Here is a 13,181-nt window from a genome sequence, read left to right as displayed (position 1 = left end):
TAAGGGTGATGTTGCTGATATATTTTATCTTGATCATGAATTTCCGTGTCTTGTAATATAACTATTGAATATTTTAACCATTTGTCTTATTTATACAGAATACATATAGTATACGAGGATGTAAATTTAATTATGGAAAGCTGTCGATATCAAGAAAAGACTGCTATTCATGTACTATACATTTATCTACGGATTTGCATGCTCATCTTGCTTTTCCTTATCTAGGAAACTGTCAAATCACCTTAACATAGAGGTCCTTGGTTATTGGCAGTCTTGATGTTGGTCAGTCTTTAGTTCTTTATGAAGTGTTTTTTAGACTGTCTTTTAATCGTTTTCCTTTCTTTTGTCATGATTTCGACAAATAAGTCTATATTCCATTCAAAGACTGTAAAACACTCACAAACATTGACAAAATAAAAAGTTGGTTCCCCTGTAGTGGAGAGAGTAACTGAAAGAAAATAATAGATATGTTCACTTTTACTTATCGTCGACTGTCACATTTATCATATTATAGATTTACAAAAAGAGCATACTGTGCACACTTTACAAAAGTGACGAGTCTTTTCCATACATATTGTAACGGGAATTTTAAATTATTAAAATGAGTTATGAGTTGTTTGGAATTAAGATGCCCTTGCTTTTTAACCTCACTTTATCTGTGATTTTTTTACTATAATTGATTACTATAGATATCCTAGATTAAAAACATAGTATTTTGATTTCATATTCTTCAGAAAGTACTTTTATTTATTTTAAATTTAATAAGTTGCATTTTACTAATTTACCTCTTTCCTCCTACGTGCATTTCCCCCCGTATTGTGAGTAATTAATCATATTTCAAACGAAAGAAGGATGACCCTTTATAAATACATGTATGCGTATCTTTTTGTATCAGTGGGTGATGTTGATGATATATTTTATCTTGAATTATCATGTCCTGTAATATTTCCATTCAATATTGTAACCATTTGGCGTATACTTTACGAGAATGTCACTTATTTTGTAAGATGGATTATGGAAAGATATCGATATAATATATCAATAAAAGACTGCTTGTCCCATTCATGTACTATTCATTAATCTAGAGATTGGCATGATCATCTTGCACTAGATGAACTCTTTTCTGAAATAGGAAACATTCATATCACCTTAACATAGTGGTGTCGGTCATCGTGGAAATCCGTCCGACATTTCCAGTGTTAATTAGTACCGCCGCGCCGCCTGAATGGTGCCGATTTGGCAGTTAAGAAAATATAACGTGATCACCTAGGATCAGTTCAATGTGTATTCTAACAGATCACATGGTAAACAAGTTGCCAATGTTTCTAAATCAAATTTGTCAGAGGCGCAGACGCGTCAATTGATTACACCATAGACAAACAAACTGTCTGTTTATTTGACTGGCTTTAACCATTTGATTTAATGATGAGTCTAGATGCTTTGAAATCGATATTTTTTTGGTGCGAGGAAATAAATTAAAAATTTTCCATGATTAATATACCTAATTAAAACCAGAATTGAAAAGTCAATCCTATATATATACTTTACCTACAATGTGTTGTTATTAGTATGATGAATGATAGCTTTCTAATATTAGTAAATTATACGTTCTGTCTAACTAATGAATAAGAGGTAGATATAATGTCACTGCACACATTTATGTAAAAATTTAAACTATTTGAAGAAATTGGCTTTATTGGCGAAAATTGGATTTCTATAAAGAAATCAGCATTATTGACTTCTAAAAACTTAACAATGAAAATAATTGTGTACTGCACATGAACAAAAGGTACATATACGTGAATCTTTATTCTTCATGATCTGCAGGCACCACATCTGCATGGCTGACCATTCCAGTTGGTAATTAAACTTTTGAAATGGTTGAAACTGATAGCTGACAGATAACTCATTCCAGATCGTTACATTTTCATACCTGAAGGAACGAAAGCCAAGGCAGTATGTTCTTACCTGAGGTACTTGAAGTGGTTTCCCTAACAAAAAGGATTATGTCATAAAAAATATTTCAATACTTAAAAGGAATGTACATGTAGAGGAATCTTATCATTAATAGTTTTAAAAAATAATACTGCCAAAGCCCAACGTCTTCGAATTTTAGATAATAGCAAATAATGTATTTACTAGTAAGTAGTTTATATCAAAAATAAATCAGTGATCATCAGATATAAATCTCAGTGTTCGATTTATTTTTTCAATTTTCTTTGCGTTGTTATCAATTAATCAAATTTAATATTTCTGTTTCTCTAATTTTTGTGCTATTTTCATATTTCCTGACCGGTGTGAGAAAAATATTTCTCCTCACTAGTGAAAAATCTGTTCTCGGCAAATAATTAGTCGAAATTTTACTGTGACGTCAAAATGTTTTGTTTTCTTCTGAATTTTCCTATTGTGACGTCATGAAAAAAGGTGACCTTGCCTGATGACGTGGCAACCCTTTTAGGATTTTTTGGTCCTCAATGCTCTTCGACTCATACTCTTATTTGGCCTTTTAAACATTTTTTTTAATTCGAGCGTCACTGATGAGTCTTTTGAAGACGAAACGCGCGTCTGACGTAAATATAAAATTTTAATCCTGGTATCTATGATGAGTTTATCTGTACCAGTAATTTGAAGCTCCATACATTTTTTTCTATTGGATAAATATGTATGTATGTTGTTATTTCATGTTCTATACATCATAACACACATGCTATGGTACACAAGCTTTAAAAGCACACACGACAAAAATAAAATTAATCCATGATCACGGATTAATAACCCGTTATTTCGGTTTCCTAATCCGTGATCTCGATATTTCAATCCATTATCTCTGTTTGTTGATTTGTTAATTCTCGAAATACCAATCCGTTATCTGCAAAATGGTTTCAGTAACTCCTTCAATCAAAATTTAAAAATATATATATATCTCCTTCCTTTTACCTTCTGTATGCAATGTAAATAATATTTTATGTTGTGCATTTATTTCTGTTATAAAATGCATCATAAGCTAGACATATATATATATATTATACCAGTTTAAGATGCCAAGAAAACACATATCGCGGTTTACTTGACCTTATGGCATAGTTATGATAATGTTCGAATAAAATTAATCTATTGTGCCTGACTTGATGACTATGTTTTTTGCTAATACAAACTCTGGAAAAGATGATTTCAGCTTCCCAATTGTGAACTTTTCATTTCTGTGTAGTTGCATTCAAACAGCGCCTGCATACGAATTATATTTCTCACACTTAACGATATAACAAGGTTTATATTTTCTATAATGATTTCTTTCATAAAGAGTTGCTGCTCATAAGGAAATTATTAAACCAAGAGTTGTAACTGTTGAAAATGAAAAAGTTCTTTCGTAAATTTTACGGGCGCCTTCACGAGTTTGTTAACCGTTATTTAATGTCCCTTCCACAGATGTCAACAGATAAATCCCAAATAGCCTTTACTACACTTCCGTTCCATTTTCGTCGAAAGTGACCTGCCGAATAAGACTTATCACTAGGTTTGTACTAAAATGGGCACTTGTGAAGCATAATTTGTTTACCATTCCGGAGCACCTGAGAGAGATTCCCCCCGCCCCCACCCCCCCCCCCCCCCCAAGTTTTCGATGAGGTTCGAGTTGCTCAGTCTAGTGTTTTATGTGCTGTTGGGGGTGTCTGCTGGTCTTTTCTTCTATTTTGTTTTTGCAATGGGGTTGTCAGTTTATTTTCGACTTCAGTAGTTTAAATGTCCCTTTTGTAAAAGAGATGTGAAAGATACCAAAGGGACATTTGGATTCGAGCGTCACTGATGAGTTTTTAGTAGACGAAAGCGCGTCTGGCGTAAATACAAATTTAAATCCTGGTATCTATGATGAGTTTATTTACAACCAATGGGTCGATGCCACTGCTGGTGGAGTTTTAATTCCCCGAGGGTATCACCAGCCCAGTAGTCAGCTTTTCTGTGCTGACATGAATTATCAGTGATATGGTAATATTTAAATTAACTGTTTACAAAAAGTTTGAGATTTTGAAATACTAAGGTGTTTTTTACCTCATGAATAGATTACCTTAGCTGTACTTGGCAAAACCTTTGGGAAATTTAGTCATCAATGCTCTTCAACTTTATTTGTCATTTTTAACTTTATGGATTCGAGCGTCACTGATGGACAAAACACGCGCCTGACGTTAGTAAAAAATTAAATCCTGGTATCTATGATGAGTTTATTTAGACGCATGAATCGAAAATAAATTAACAACACCATGACTAAAAAAGAAAAATTACCAACAGACAAACAATAAATCATAAAACACAACGTAGATAACTAAAAACTGAGCAACACGAACCTTACAAAATCTGGGGGTTATCTCAAATGCTCTAGAAGGGTATGCAGATCCTGCTCCACATTTGGCACCCGTCGAGTATCTTATGGTATTTCTCGCCTCTCTTCTAAACCAATATAAACAGTATAAATATTATCGTTAAAAGGTATCAATTCTTTACATCAGCTGCCCTTTTAGAAATTATGTTATTTAAGGTAAAAAAAAAACATTCGAAAATCAACACCTGATAAACATTAAGGAACTTGTATAGCTGCCAAAGATCCAACCGTTAACCAAACCCGACAAGGAATCATAGAGGTATAACCGTATTCATAAACATCAAATGATATCCAGTGTTGATTTATTGAAATCCTATAAAACAATATCAGTATGTCCATGCAAATGCCAAAGTACTGAGGGGATACATTCGGTAATCGGATATGTTGTTGTTTCATTTGTGTGTTGTGTTTGAGATTGATGACAGTCCCGATTTTTTAAAGTAGTTGCCGATCAAAAAATAATTTTATATGATATATGATATACGCAGTACTCAGTATACCTCCTTTTAATATATTTGCAATAATCAAAAATACATTCTCTACCATATATTTTTACCCAAAAAAAACACTTTTATAGCTACATTTCTTGGAAAGTTCGTATTGTTTTTGTAGTGGCCTGAATCATTTACGTCTTGTCAGAGAAAAAAACGACAAATCACAATTTATAAACGCCGGTCGTAATTATATTATTGCTGATCAGTAACACATAGGTTAATATTATATAATAACCAAAGATAAATACATTACCAAGGCTCTTTTATGAAAATTTAGTTCTGAATAGAGTAATTTAGCTGTAAAAAAACGTGTAAGTTCTCAATGCTCTTAAGCCTCGTACTTTATTCGTGAGTCACTAATCAGTACTTTGTAGACGAAACGCGCGTCTGGTGTACAAAATTATATACCTGGTCCTTTTGAATTTTTGAAATGCACAATGTATCTACTATTTATCTTTTTTTAAAAAGAACTTATTACGACCAACAAAATAGATCAAAATACGCCAGTTAAAGTGGGGGTGTTGGTATTATGTCATAAGTAAACATAATTTGTCATATCTATAACTTCAAGAGGACACTGCAGGACCAACACGTTGCTTCTACAAAAATAACCGCGAAATGACAATACATTAGCAGACGACAAGTTCTCACGGTTGGACTCATGCAAAGAATCTTCACGGTACTTCAACAAACCCATCAAATACATGGATGTAAATACTCTACATTGTACTAAACCACTATCCATTTTTGTGCAATGTCATATTAAGATTTCAATAGAAGTTAGTATGTAACACTGTCGAATATGAAAAGTCAAACTTTTGATAAGTATGTGAGAAGTTATTTTTAATGCGTAAAGAAAAACAAGTTAACAAATCTTTAAAGTGAAGAAAGTATTTATTGACTTGTAATTGTTTTTCACAATAACATTCCACAGTAATCTAAATAGATAAAAATATCAATTGGTCAGGTAAAATATTTAAAAATTTCGTTGAATGTTCATCTTTTATGACTTTTACAAGAAAAACATTTTTAGTATCTCGTTAATTTTGAAAAAAGCGAGAAAATGATATTTTCTTGACGCTGTAGATAATTGTAATGCACATCTCTCTTCGAAATAGACTTTTCTTGTTCGTTAAACAGAAAGGAGATACTATTTTGTTTTAAATCATGAACAGCTTCCTTTTGCATAATGAAAGATGGACGAGGTTTATGAATGTTTATAACACTAGTTTGTTTTACTACAATAATAATTTGACTAACCTATTGATTACATTAGAGGCAATTGTAATTTTCCAATGTTCAAACTAAGATAAAAAAAAAAAACCCAGAAACTGACGGAATCACCGCCTCCAACCGCGCGCGGACAATGATGGGATGTAATAGTGACATCTTCAACTTCACGGAAATACAATTTTCTAGCTTTTTTCTGAATTATATTTTGTGTCAAGGATATAAAAGATTTACTGTGTTTTGGAACCAAGAAAATTGTTTACGGCTGTGGATTCATTAATATTCGTTGGATACCAATTTTCGTGGATTTCGTGGGAATAGGGAATCTCGAATATAAATATTCAACGAATTTGAATATTCCTAAAGAAATATATGCAGACTTTGCCAAAACTACGAAATTAAATATCCACGAAAATACAAAGTTTCCTCAATCAACCAAAATTGGTATTTGTCATCACAAGACTTACATTTCGACAATTTCAAAGCTATGATTCCTTTCACGGATTTTGCTATAGTTTTTGGACCTTTTGGATTATAGCTCTTCATCTTTTATATAAGCTTTGGATTTCAAATATTTTGGCCACGAGCATCACTGAAGAGACATGTATTGTCGAAATGCGCATCTGGTGTTAGAAAATTGGTACCGTTAATTTTATTATATGTCTTTGGTGTTGCTCAAGGCCCAAATATTTGAAATCCTAATGCAAGTGTTGCAGAGAGGAAATTGACACCAAATCACCAAACAATATACCCAAATATGCACAAGTAAAAAGAGCTATGCATGGCAAAGATACATTTATTAATAAATAGCAAATTTGAACTAAACAATACCCGCATGATCTTTCTAAGATCTAAGATTTTGGGCGTGTTATACCCTCAGAGATCGACACAGCGTTTGTAATAACAGAGACATATAATATAGTAATATAGGGTTATTACCTGAATATTGGGGAATATTGTCCCGAGTAGAATTTTATATTGCACGAGCATGCGAGTGCAATATATGTTCTACGAGGGACAATATACCCCAATATTCATGCAATAACCCTTTTATTGTATAGCAATATGATATATCCAAGTAAAGATTTTGACGTTCATGACGTCATGAATTTGAAGATTTATTGCACTAGTGCAATATTGGAATTTATTGCACTCTAACTTTTGATTACTTTCTGTGGGAAATATTATATTGCTATACAATAATAACATTAACGTTTACAATTTTACTACACCAATCAATGTCTCTTCAGTGATACTCAGGCCAAAATATTTGAAATTCAATGGCTGATATTATCGTAGCAGAGCGTACATTAACAGAAAACTGAGACTTCTATTACAGTCTCAATCGACAGGTGTGTAAGAGCCGAAACCAGTATAGAAACTATGCATTATGGAGTTACATTCCTTAATTTAAATCATTTCCGCTATTTTATAACAGCAAATTTCACTTAAAGCTCATATTCTTGTCTTTCATTTTTGCTAATGTACTATGTCTATATGCCTTTTGGTGTTACTTCGAAAACTTGTTTGTTGCTTGTCTTTCATTTGTGCTATAGGCTTTTTCTATATGCCTTTTTACGTCTCTTGTTACATATATATGACGTGTCTCTGTTAATATACATCCCGTTGTTGTGTTATTGTACTTTGATACATTTGTGTATTCTTGTCTTTAATTTTTGCTATTATGCTTAGTCTATATGCCGTTTTGTGCTTCTTTGCTACAATTTTGTATGTTTTTTTAATGATTAAGATTATAACACAATGTTGACTGCTGCTGACATTTTTACCTATCATGTCTGTTTGTTTTGTTCACGCATCGTTGTCAATATCATGGAATTTGATGCGACTGTCATACAAGTAAGAGGTTGAGCTAGCTATAAAACCAGGCTCAATCCACCATGTTCTACATAAGAAAATGCCTCTACCAGGTCTGGAGTATAAAAGTTGTTACCCATCTGTTTGATGTGTTTGAGCTTTTGATTTTGTCATTTGATTAGGGACTTTCCGTTTTGAATTTTTCTCGGAGTTCAGTTTTTTTTTTTTTTATTTAACTTTTTTATAAATATATATCTTTTCTTTCTTTTCGTTAGTTTTCTTTTCTAAACTTTAATTTCATACGGAGTTATGATAAATATTAAACAACTAAGTAGATGGATATTGTTTAAAACCAGATGTTGGCTTTTGGCAGTAAATATTTTGCCGGCACCAGACTGCTCTGAATTAAGATAACTTAATTCAAGCCGGTAAAACAGCCTATTTCTACAGAAATGGTTATTTTACTAGCACCAGCAATATAGTGAATTTGTTATTTTGCCGGTTCTTTCTAAAGAGTGAAATTTAATATTTACTTCTGAAAATTACTTTGAAAATGTGCACTGTCAACATTAAAGAAACAAATAATAACCGACACACCAGTACAATGCAGTAGTTAAATAAGAAAATAGCTAACACTTTTTAAGACACATGTAATCGTTTAAAAACATTTATCAGTCAAAATGTAGGTAATTATTAAGAATTTATAAAAAGAAAAAAAAAATGGTCATTTGTTTTAAATTTCCTGTTTACAAAATTTTGAATTTTTCGAAAAACTTAGAATTTTCTTATCCCAAGCATAGATTACCTTAGCCGTATTTGGCACAACCTTTTGGAATTTTGGATCCTAAAAGCTCTTCAACTTTGTACTTGTTTGGCTTAACTTTTTTAATATGAGCGTCACTGATGAGTTTTACATGTATGTAGACGAAACGCGTCTAGCGTACTAAATTATAATCCTGGTATCTATTGAGCAATCATTGAGCAAAGAAATAATATCTAAAAATGACGTTGAAATAATTTCTGAAATCAGTCAGTCTAATTCAACATGTAAGCCTTAATATACAAAATTGTATATTAAATCATAATAACAAAGAATTAATTTTGCAAGGTTTATAATTTTTAATGCTATACAAAGCACGGTAAACATGATTATTGAAATAGTCTTATCATTACTACCTCCTGTATGTTCATTAGTTTCACATAAACATTATTCATATGTTCAGTGTTCATGGAACTCTAATACACTTGCTGTCAGTCAGTGGTAAATATAATAATACTATCTAAGCTACCTGTGTGTATGGTATAGGTATAGACATGTGTACGTATGTTCAGTTTTCATACGAACTGCGACGATCAGACATTTAGAAGAAAACCCCATGGCTTTGACGGTTAGTTGTTAGTATAATCGACGTATCTGCTCATATTCAGTTTCATGTTAATAGTTATCAAAGGTACCAGGATTATAATTTAGTACGCCAGACGCGCGTTTCGTCTACATAAGACTCATCAGTGACGCTCAAATCCAAATATGTATAAAGCCAAACAAGTAAAAAGTTGAAGAGCATTGAGGATCCAAAATTCCAAAAAGTTGTGCCAAATACAGCTAAGGTAATCTATGCCTGGGATAAGAAAATCCTTAGTTTTTCGAAAAATTCATAGTTTTGTGAACAGGAAATTTATAAAAATGACCACATTATTGATATTCATGTCAACACCGAAGTGTTGACTACTGGGCTGGTGATACCCTCGGGGACGAAACGTCCACCCTTACAATCTGTAGGGTAGATGGGAATAACATTTTCAGTAACATAGTGTATGGACAAAAATCAACGCCTTAGTACAGTTTACATGCGAATCATTGTGTTTTGATTTAATCTGTGTTTATGGTATGTGTATGGTTCATATGTGAAGGGTAAATTTCTATCATACACAGGTAACCTAAAAAGTTCTTCATTAACTACTGGCTAACATATATCAGGTCTAGAATGAAAATTGAACGCAGGAAGAGATTTTTACAATGAAAACACAGGAAACTGGTATAGCCTTGCATTTATTACTGACTAATAGATTGTCATGGTTCGCCTGAAAGCTGAAAATATGATATAAAGAAATTTCACCAACTCTTTCCATATTTTACTGCAATTGTCCCTACATTCACTACTGCCGAACAGATTAAGTATTTACCCGTCTAGAGTAAACGACACATTTCTTGGAATTACTACTGACCGACAGGTTGTCAGGGGTCAGGGGGCATGAAAACTAAACATAGGACGATATTTCTACCTCTCACATAAGAAACTTTCACACGACTTTCATTTACTACTAAAATCACAAAAATACTGAACTCCGAGAAAAAAATCAAAACGGAAAGTCCCTTATCAAATAGATGGTCAAATGTTCGCATGAAGGAAGAAATGTGTACCATACATATGTAGTGAACACATTCCTAGCTTTCATTACTGACTGAAAGGTTGCCATGATGCATGATTATGGGAAGAAATTGATATTAAACACAGAGGTAACTGACATGACAGGTTTATAATTTTGTAAGCCAAGTGCGCGTTTCTTCTTCAACAGACTCATCAATGACCCTCAAATAAAACATATCAAAAGGCCAAATGAAAAACAAAGTTATAGACCATTGAGAAAAGATTTTACCATATACAGCTCATGTAATCTTCTAGGACAGAACATCCACAGCATTTCTAACAATTTTTAAAAGTTTTGAAGAACGTTAAAATATGAATATGACTGTATTACTGATATTTCAAAAGAAACCATCACCAGCAGAAGCATCGACCCAGAGGTTGTAAAAAACAACTCATCAAAGACAACAGGTTTATAACTTTCCTCACCAGACTCGCGTTTCATCTACAAAAGACTCCTCTGTGACGCTGGAATACGTTTTCTTTTTATAAAAACTCAATATAAAACGAAGTTGAAGAGCATTGATGATTCATGAAGGCTTGGCCAAATACAGCTAAGGTAATCATTATCATGTGTATAAAATCCTTAAATCTGTCACAATAATCACAAGATTATGATTTCAACAGGTTGTGAGGTTTCCCTTAGACGCTAATGCAATTAATTTACCACTGAGTGACATGAGGTGGACTAATCTTTTAAGACTTGAACATGACAATGTGCAGGACAGAAAATACTACATTTCCCATTATAAAGATGATTTCAACAATGACATTATTTATATTTTTACAAGAGTTATTAGATTCCTGCACCTTGCAAAAGTTATGTACTTTTCTTGTAACATCATTTTGTACCTTGAATATCTGAGCATATATTACATCCATAAATTTCTTGAAATGTTCATGGATAGGATGTATAGACTGTTATGATCAATGCACTATATTATGTGTATCAAAAAGGTAGTGATAAGCCTTGGGAGGTTAAGATATCAAGTCAGTCCCATAAGGTTTTGATTGCATGAACCTAAAAACATAAATAATAATGTGCTGAATGATTTTAAGTATATAATCTGAAAATCATAAAATGCTCAAATTTTAGTCTTTTAATATTTGCAATGACCTTGTTCTCTGACACAGTGTGGTCAAAATCAATAGGATTCTTTTTTTTAGACACATAATCAACAAAAGATCTCATCTCTTTCGTTATTGATGGGAAAACAAAAGTTTTCATAAATTTTAGTCTACATAGATACTGTTACCTTGACCTACTGACATAAAATGCACTTATTACGACCGATATACATTTTAAAGTCAGGATATGTGAAGGTGATATTGATAATGATTGGATGCATGGTTTGATTTACACTTAAAAAAACTTGTCAATATTTACATGTCTATTAATTGTTGATCTTGACCACAGGCACTTATCTTAGATTTTTTTCTTTATGATATATTAAAGATATATATAGAGAGACAAGTGCCTGTGATCTTGACATATGGCCTAGTTACCTCAACATCAACTGCGCAGTCACCCTTTCCCAACCAAATATTGATAAAGATCTGGTTCACACCTCAATAGAATTTGCCTGCAAACCAAAAAGTTCCCAAAATTGCACTCTACTTATAGAATTGCAACCGTCAGCAAAGTTGATATGGTTTAAAGTCACACAATTTTGCATCAACTTAATCTGTCTATTGCTACTGAGACATTTACCTTTGACCTAGTTACCTCAAAATCAAAGGAGTTCTTCATCCCCAATGAATCTGGAAAATAAATGAGTGTCCTAACAACATGTCATTCTTTAAATCTCCAAATTATAGAAAACACTGTGATTTTTTAAACATACTATCATACATCTGCCATATCTACAACCCACCCTCAATGATAAAGCACATTAAAATATAACAAAAGAGGTTCCTGAAATTGGACAGGCATAGGAACACATGGTGAGGTTGGACTCATTTTTCAAGGCCACCTTTCACTTTTAAATCTGGCTCAGCAGTAAAACAAATGTATAAAAAAGTCTATTCAATAACAACCAGTTAAGGAAAGCATGATGGCCTCATAAGTATCCTTTGGCGTTTCTTAGTCCAACAAAATTCAATTCCGGAATACATTCAAATGTATATTTTATTGCAAATTATGGCTAGAAATATATCATATAGATGTTAGATTCATTAGATATTTGTTACAAATATACTGCACACCAGGAAATTTTCATGCATTCTTATTTTCCTGAAAATGGAAATACATTACTTGATTGTCTTCAGTATTGCCTTTCCCCCTTTTGTATGTTTTTAGTTGCCTATAACAATTTTGTTTGTCTCGTAATATTTTAATTATTTAGATAAAAGCTTACACTAAAATATCAAACATGAAACTAAAACAAATATTTTCTGGTTAACATTATTCTTATAACGAATATCTAAAAAAAAAAAAACAACATAAGCAACAGATATATCATTGATGTGTGTTTCTGCAGATTCATTTTAACTCATGGAATTAATGAGAATATGCGAATCTCAAGTTTCAGTTAACCTTATGATACTCAAGTAAAAAATCTCTTTTTGTCTGAGATGTCAAATGCTTAAATAATGTTGTATGTGTCTTTGAAATTATAGGGAAATGCTTTTTGCCTTGATGGCAAACAAAATGACATTAACAATTGTGTTACATATAAGATGTCCAAACGCTTGATGTTAAAACATTTTGTAGAGTGTTTGATCCACCTCTCATAACAGACTATGTAAAAATACAGTGAAAACAACAAAGCAGAGCATATATGTGGAGCATATCATATGTAAATTGAGATCATTTATTTTCAGTTTGTTCATATAGATTTGACA

This window comes from Mytilus galloprovincialis, chromosome 13, assembly GCF_965363235.1.
Source record: "Mytilus galloprovincialis chromosome 13, xbMytGall1.hap1.1, whole genome shotgun sequence".
NCBI classification, from domain to species: domain Eukaryota; kingdom Metazoa; phylum Mollusca; class Bivalvia; order Mytilida; family Mytilidae; genus Mytilus; species Mytilus galloprovincialis.
Note: the sequence above shows the minus strand (reverse complement) of the source record.